This window comes from Carassius auratus, chromosome 16 (genome assembly GCF_003368295.1).
Source record: "Carassius auratus strain Wakin chromosome 16, ASM336829v1, whole genome shotgun sequence".
Classification (NCBI taxonomy): domain Eukaryota; kingdom Metazoa; phylum Chordata; class Actinopteri; order Cypriniformes; family Cyprinidae; genus Carassius; species Carassius auratus.
The window spans coordinates 4377993-4385849 of record NC_039258.1 but is presented as its reverse complement, the minus strand read 5'-3'; the positions used below and the strand labels follow the sequence as shown (position 1 = coordinate 4385849).

General features: G+C 39.8%; 1 long non-coding RNA gene across 1 annotated transcript; it reads right to left on the bottom strand.

The window, feature by feature from the left end:
- Nucleotides 1-487: 487 nt before the first annotated feature.
- On the bottom strand, nucleotides 488-7512 carry LOC113116804 (uncharacterized). The gene is made up of 3 exons (XR_003294074.1): nucleotides 7474-7512; nucleotides 5962-6292; nucleotides 488-543 (listed from the first exon to the last, which is right to left on the bottom strand). It is a non-coding gene; the product is annotated as an uncharacterized LOC113116804 (long non-coding RNA).
- Between the last annotated feature and the right edge of the window lie 345 nt (nucleotides 7513-7857).

Below are 7857 nucleotides of genomic sequence, written 5' to 3'. Positions count from 1 at the left end.
TGAAAAACATTCATTAGGAAAACAGTGTGTCAATAATGCAAAATGATAGTTAAAGCAGTTCATCATTGAATTCAGTGATGTCATCTCTGTTCAGTGAAATAGTGTCTGTGCATTTATTTGCAATCAAGTCAACAATATTGCTGTAGATGAAGTGACCCCAAATAAACAAGCCAGAGGCGACAGCAGCAAGGAACCGAAACTCCATCGTGACAGGAATGGAGAAAAAAACCTTGGGAGAAACCATGCTCAGTTGAGGGGTCAGTTCTCCTCTGACCAGACGAAACCAGTAGTTACATTCCAGGCTGCAGCAAAGTCAGATTGTGCAGAAGAATCATCTGTTTCCTGTGGTCTTGTCCCGGTGCTCCTCTGAGACAAGGTCTTTACAGGGGATCTGTATCTGGGGCTCTAGTTGTCCTGGTCTCCGCTGTCTTTCAGGGATGTAGAGGTCTTTTCTAGGTGCTGATCCACCATCTGGTCTGGATACGTACTGGATCCGGGTGACTGCAGTGACCCTCTGATCTGGATACAGACTGGATCTGGTGGCTACGGTGACATCAGAATAAGAGAGAAACAGACAAATATTAGCGTAGATGCCATTCTTCCAATGATGTAGCAAGTACATAGGGTGTTACAATGTTAGGTAGGTTATTCCAGAGTTTAGGCGCCAAATAGGAAAAGGATCTGCCACCCACAGTTGATTTTGATATTCTAGGTATTATCGAATTGGCTGAGTTTTAAGAACGAAGCAGACGTAGAGGATTACAATGTAAAAGGAGCTCATTCAAATATTGAGGAGCTAAACCATTCAAGGATTTATAAGTAATAAGCAATATTTAAAAATCTATACGATGTTTCATAGGGAGCCAGGGCAGTGTGGACAGGACCGGGCTAATATGGTCATACTTCCTGGTTCTAGTAAGAATGCTTGCTGCTGCATTTTGGACTAGCTGTAGTTTGTTTACTAAGAGTGCACAACAACCACCCAGTAAAGCATTACAATAATCTAACCTTGAGGTCATAAATGCATGGATTCATATTTCTGCATTTGACATTGAGAGCATAGTCCGTAATTTAGGTATAAGTTTGAGATGAAAAAATGCAGTTTTACAAATGCTAGAAACGTGGCTTTCTAAGCAAAGATTGCGATCAAATAGCACACCTAGGTTCCTAACTGATGATGAAGAATTGACAGAGCAACCATCAAGTCTTAGACAGTGTTCTAGGTTATTACAAGCTGAGTTTTTAGGTCCTATAATTAAAACCTCTGTTTTTTCCGAATTTAGCAGAAAGAAATAACTCGTCATCCAGTTTTCTATATCGACTATGCATTCCATTAATTTTTCAAATTGGTGTGTTTCACCGGGCCACGAAGAAATATAGAGCTGAGTATCATCAGCATAACAGTGAAATCTAACACCATGTTTCCTGATGATATCTCCCAAGGGTAACATATAAAGCGTGAAGAGTAGCGGCCCTAGTACTGAGCCTTGAGGTACTCCATACTGCACTTGTGATCGATATGATACATCTTCATTCACTTCTACGAACTGATGGTGGTCATATAAGTACGATTTAAACCATGCTAATGCACTTCCACTGAAGCCAACAAAGTGTTCAAGTCTATGCAAAAGAATGCTGTGGTCAATTGTGTCAAACGCAGCACTAAGATCCAATAAAACTAATAGAGAGATACACACACGATCAGATGATAAGAGCAGATCATTTGTAACTCTAAGGAGAGCAGTCTCAGTACTATGATACAGTCTAAATCCTGACTGGAAATCCTCACATATACCATTTTTCTCTAAGAAGGAATATAATTGTGAGGATACCACCTTTTCTAGTATCTTGGACAGAAAAGGGAGATTCGAAAAATTCTACAATTAACTAGTTCTTTGGGGTCAAGTTGTGGTTTTTTTGATGAGAGGCTTAATAACAGCCAGTTTGAAGGTTTTGGGGACATATCCTAATGACAATGATGAATTAATAATAGTCAGAAGAGGATCTATGACTTCTGGAAGCACCTCTTTTATGAGATTAGATGGTATAGGGTCTAACATACATGTTGTTGGTTTAGATGATTTAACAAGTTTATACAATTCTTCCCTTTGATTGACTGCATGTACCTTTTGAGGTGAAAACAAGTGTTATTCTTTGACAGAATAATTTAATTTTGAGTCAGATTTCCAGTGTTTTGGTAAAGTTGGTGTGTGCAGAGAAAGATGTGTTCTATTTTGAAATGAAGATTTAGTATATATTTAACAAAATGTGTTTTTGAGAAGAAAATTATCCATTTCGCCAACTGTGTTAGAGCTGAAGATCTTTGCCCGAACCCGACGGGACCCGTCGGGACCCGACGGGTTCGGTCGGGTTCGGGCTTAATTTCTTTCATCTTACGCGGGCTCGGGCCGGGCTCGGGCTTGCGCTCCGGTTTGCGAGGTAAACAAGCGGTCATGTGATGTGTTTCGATTAGCACGAGAAAGATGCGAAAATGAATGCTGAGCAGGTGTAACGGAGGCTTGCCTCTGGTGATTACGTTTTGGCTAACCCAACTAAAGCAAAGTCTGAGGTGTGGAAAAGTTTTAACCATGCTTATAAAGAGAATAATGAGTGAATAATGACGCACCATCATGACGCACGCGCAGGAGCGCGCTGAAGACATCTACAGTGGATTCAATCATTTTCCTCCACATAAACATGTAGACCTAGCCTAATCTCTGTGAGTAAAGGTTTTTCAAATGATAACTAAATATTCATTGAGTCTTAAATGCATAATGTTGACAGAGTATTTACGCTAATGTTGGCATTATTCTTTTATTAAATAAAGCAAATCCGGCGGAGCCTTTATCTTAATTTGGTTATTGCCAAATACCCATCTTAATTTAAAATTTATCTTAATTTAATTTTTTTTTAAATGACTCGTTTTTATTGGTGCGTTGGTCTATTTATAGGTTAAATGAGCCTATGTCTAGAATGCTGAGATGTTACGATGTGACACAGGACTTATTTTATTTCTTTATTCCAACTTCCAAGTGGTCTAGTCTACGTTAGTTATGAGTAAATTATGTTAAAACATGAATAAATTGCTCATTGTTGGCAAAAGGCAAAAGAGCTGTGTGCGTGCGCACATTTGAATAATGTCGGGCTAAAACGGGTTCGGGCTTTAAAAAAGCTGTCAATCAAAATGTAGTTGTCGGGCTCGGGTCCTGTCGGGCCTAACTTTTAAGGCCCGATTACAGCTCTAAACTGTGTTTTGTAGGTGTGAGTCTGTGTTAAGAGTTTAGAAAAAGTATCTGAAGTATGGTTAAGCGCTTGTTAGCGATTGAAAAAAACTGTAAGAAGCCAAAACTAGATCCTAATTATAGGCCAATTTCAAATCTTCCATTTATGTCTACATTTGTAGAAAAAGTTGTGTCTGCCCAATTGAGCTCCTTCCTGCAAAAAAAAATATCAGTATGAAGAATTTCAGTCAGGTTTCAGTCCCCACCATAGCACAGAAACTGCACTTGTTAAAATTACAAATTACCTGCTTCTTGCATCAGATCAAGGCTGCATCTCATTGCTAGTTTTATTTGATCTTTGCACTGCATTCAACACCATAGATCATGACATACTCATAGATCAATTACAAAACTATACAGGTATTCAAGGGCAGGCTCTAAGATGGTTTAGATCCTACCTGTCCGATCGCTACCAATTTGTTTATTTAAATGGGGAGTCATCTCATTTATCACCAGTAAAATATGGAATGCCACAAGGATCCGTCCTAGGTCCCCTTCTATTTTCGAAATACATGTTGCCCCTTTGGTAATATTATTGGAAAATACGGAATTAGCTTCCACTGTTATGCTGATGATACTCAGCTATATATCTCAACGAGACCAGATTCAACTTCTGAATTATCTAAGCTAACAGAGTGTGTTAAAGATGTAAAAGATTGGATGACCAATAATTTTCTCCTATTAAATTCAGATAAGAGATATTAATTACTGGATCAAAAAATCAGTACACAGAATCTTGTAGATTATAATTTGAAACTAGACGGATGTACTGTTACTTCCTCTACAGTAAAAAATCTGGGTTTTATATTAGACAGCAACTTGTCTATTGAAAATCTTATTTCCCATGTTACAAAAACTGCATTCTTCCATCTTAGAAACATTGTCAAGCTATGAAAAATGTTATCTGTTTCTGATGCAGAAAAGCTAGTTCATGCATTCATGACCTCTAGACTGGTCTATTGTAATGCACATCTAGGTGGTTGTCCTGCTTCTTCAATAAACAAGCTACAGGTAGTCCAAAATGCAACAGTTAGAGTCCTTACCAGGTCAGTGAAATATGATCATATTACCCCAATTTTACAGTCTCTGCACTGGCTACCTATTAAATTCCGTATAAGTTTCAAAAATTATCATTACTTACCTATAAGGCCCTAAATGGTTTAGCTCCTGCGTACCTAACTAGATTTCTACCACGTTACAATCCATCACGCTCCCTAAGGTCACAAAACACTGGACTTTTGGTAGTTCCTAGGATAGCAAAGTCCACTAAAGGAGGTAGAGCTTTTTCACATTTGGCTCCCAAACTCTGGAATAGCCTTCCTGATAATGTTAAGGGTTCAGACACACTCTCTTTGTTTAAATCTAGATTAAAAATGCATATCTTTCGCCGAGCATTCGAATAATGTATCTCTTAAATTGTGAGTGTAGTTGCATCTGATCAAATGCACATTCTTATTCTTTAGCTTGGGTTAAACTAATTCATTTTACTTTGTTGGAACAGCAGCTATGCTAATTATGTCTCTATTTGTTTCTGTGTTTTCCCATGGGATTTAGCTCCAGTCTGGATCCAGAACACCTGAGAAGAGATGTTGTCAACCCTCAGAGGGCCTTAGATGATGCTAACCCTCAAACAACATACAGAACTAACAAATATTGCTACAAGTGTGATTATAATATAATAATTGCTATTAATGGTGTTCATGGTCTGGTTGAATACGTCTTGTATTAATTTATCTGAAAATTCCTGTCATATGCACAGAAACTGACAGTCACCACTTATAAGATACTACGAAATATTGTAGACACCTTAAAGTTGGGCGGTTTTCCCGGCTGGTGTCTGCCCTATAATGCTCGTGTGTGTGCTGAGCAGCTGCAGACATCAGTTTATCTCACCACTCTGAAAGTGATTCCAGTGATAATGTTCCTCATTGTTATTGTTATAGTTGTGGTGTGAACACTATTACTAAAACTTTATGGTTAAAGTTATTAGTGTGGAAGGACCTTAATGCTGGAGTGAATGCATCACAACACAATTGTCCGTCTGTCGGCTGCTGTAGGGCCACACTGGACCACTGGACGTCTTCTCTCCATAGAAGTGCTATAGAACAGTGCTGTGTGTGTGTGTGTGTGTGTGGTGAGAGTGATTTGAACAAGTACAACACGTTCCTGGATCAATATCCTCAGAATCAGAAAGAGCTTTATTGCCAGGTGTGCTTGCGCAAACAAGGAATTTGTTTTAGTGACATAACCTTCCAGTACAAAGAGACAGCAACAACACACAGACAAAAACAAAATAAATAAATAAATATAAATAGACAAATATTAAAAAAAAAATATATAGAAAAATAAATGAATTGTATGAACAGTTGGGCAATAGATGATGTCCTTGATCCTGGAACATCATTCCAATCAACCAACCAGAATTGAGGGATAACTTTTTATGAAATGTCAGTTTTAGGCTTACAATCAGGATTAGGTGCTTCTACACTCTTGTTAATCAGCTATCATTTCCCTCTAAGTTTAGGAATAAATTATGGGTTAGGTTAGGTTTAGGGGTAGGGATTTTGTTAAATCTGTATTTTTGGACAGTAATGTTGATCCAGGAACATGTCTTACTTGGCAAAATCACGGCGACCATGTGTATATGTATGAGTGTGTGTTTGTGTGAGTGTATGTGTACCTGGTCTGGAAGGTGAGGTGGTGTGTCAGATCTTCATCCATGTTCAGCAGCGCCTCCTGGTGGCCGCAGCCGTGAATGAGCGGTGTGTCTCTGTGACCCAGATTCCTTTTTCTCCACATGAACCAGAACCGGATCTGGCAGGTGACTCCACATCATGAAGAGAGGACTGAATACAACCTGAACACTCACGCAGCAGCAGTCCATGAGATGAACGTGTGTATGTGTGTGTTTGTGTGTGTGAACTCACCACTCTCTGCTGCATGTGTGTATCTGGCTCCAGCAGGATTTGTGTGCAGCAGACATGCAGCAGTGATCCATTACAACAGGGCACCTGCACACACACACACACACTTGTTACAACACCCTGATGGTTTGGCCTGTAATCTGTAATTTCCTGTGCTTCAACACAGCAGCTGATGTTGCTCATTCAGTGAGTCTCTGGACAGGAAGTGCAGGGGTGGACACAGGAAGAACAAACAATCCATCGTCTCACAGCACAGTCCCATCAGACTCAGACGTGATGGGATGATCATGTGTATTAAAGCTCTGCTTGTTCCAGTTACACTAATGGTGCCACTGACTGAGGGTCATTCACTCTGATTACTGATGATTAAAACAGGTACCTGTTTACCGAACACTAATCATTCTGCTTCTTAAATCAATACAGTCTGCTCACAGTAGGTCTCATTCACTAAGCATGAGTACACACAAATTTGTGCATGAACCTGTGTACAAACGTTTTCACAAGCAAATCATGATTCACTAAAACATTCTAAATTTAAGAAAAATATAGGAACAGCTGAAAGCAAATGTAAAGCTCTGTAAATTGGGATTGTATAAAAAATGTATTATTGTGTATGAACTGATTTTGAGAACGACACACTTGGCATTGCTCAAAGATCCAGTGTGACTGCATCTGTAGACAGCAAGCGTCATATGGGATTGAGTGGAGTATCTTTGATGAGAGCGATGAAAGGCTGTAAAGGAAAGGTTGTGTGGTAAGCCCTTATATGGAGAATGTGTGGGCGTGTTTTATGCAAATGACTAAACTCTTGCATGTGGCCACTCATTTATAATACTTCAGATTCACTATCATTAAGATGAGGTTAAGAACAAATGCATGTGTGTACGCACGTGTTGAGATTGTGCAAGTCCGAATGTGCATATAAATACGAATAATCTATGCCATTGTTATTGAATGAGAGCCAGTGATCCATCTGTTTACAGATTTTTGACAGCGATTCGCCTGCACCACAGAGCTGCTGTGTTTGTTGCTGTGATCCAGACAGACGTCTCAGGCTGACCGTCCTAACCCGTGCAGTGCTGTACCTGCCACAGCTCAATGCACTGATGCAGGAAATTACACACCAACTACCTGCCACAGATGATCGGCTGACAGAGAGAGAGAGAGAAAGAAAGAGTGTGATGGAGCGAGTGACTCTGTGTGTGTGTGTGTGTGTGTGTGTGTGTGTGTGCGTGTGTGTGTGTGTCAGAGTGTGAGTGTGTGTGTACTTGTTTCTGGACTCCTGTGAGCTGTTCTCCTCTGACCAGATGAAACCAGTAGTTCAATTCCAGGCTGCAGCAAAGTCAGATTGTGCAGAAGAATCATCTGTTTCCTGTGGTCTTGTCCCGGTGGTCCTCTGAGACAAGGTCTTTACAGGGGAGTCAACACTGGAGGGTTCAGCCCAGTGCCAGTTCCCCCAGCCCTCAATGCAGATGTTCAGCAGCTAAAACACACACAGTGTCAGCAAATGACTGACAACATCTACTAATTTACTGGCCACAAATATTAATTTTACTGGCCTGAACAATTTGTTAGTAATGTTAGTAATGTTAGTTTGGTTGAGAGTGAAAGCTGCTTCTCTCATACAGGAGAAATTTAAGCCCTTATAAATG